We start from the raw sequence: 421 nt of genomic DNA, 5'->3' as shown, positions 1-421 counted from the left end.
ACCATTTCGAGACTCCTCGTCATGTCCGTGATCACATCCGGGACTCCGAACAAACTTCGGTACATCAAAACTTGTAAACTCATAATAAAACTGTCATCGTAACGTTAAGCGTGCGGACCCTACGGGTTCGAGAACTATGTAGACATGACCTAGAACTATTCTCGGTCAATAACCAATAGCGGAACCTGGATGCCCATATTGGTTCCTATATATTCTACGAAGATCTTTATCGGTCAAACCGCATAACAACATACGTTGTTCCCTTTGTCATCGATATGTTACTTGCCCGAGATTTGATCGTCGGTATCTAATACCTAGTTCAATCTCGTTACCGGCAAGTCTCTTTACTCGTTCCATAATGCATCATTCCGTAACCAACTCATTTGGTCACATTGCTTGCAAGGCTTATAAAGATGTGCAT

Source organism: Triticum dicoccoides, chromosome 4A, assembly GCF_002162155.2.
Source record: "Triticum dicoccoides isolate Atlit2015 ecotype Zavitan chromosome 4A, WEW_v2.0, whole genome shotgun sequence".
NCBI lineage: Eukaryota > Viridiplantae > Streptophyta > Magnoliopsida > Poales > Poaceae > Triticum > Triticum dicoccoides.
The sequence above is the reverse complement of the archived record's forward strand: the minus strand, read 5'-3'. Positions refer to the sequence as shown.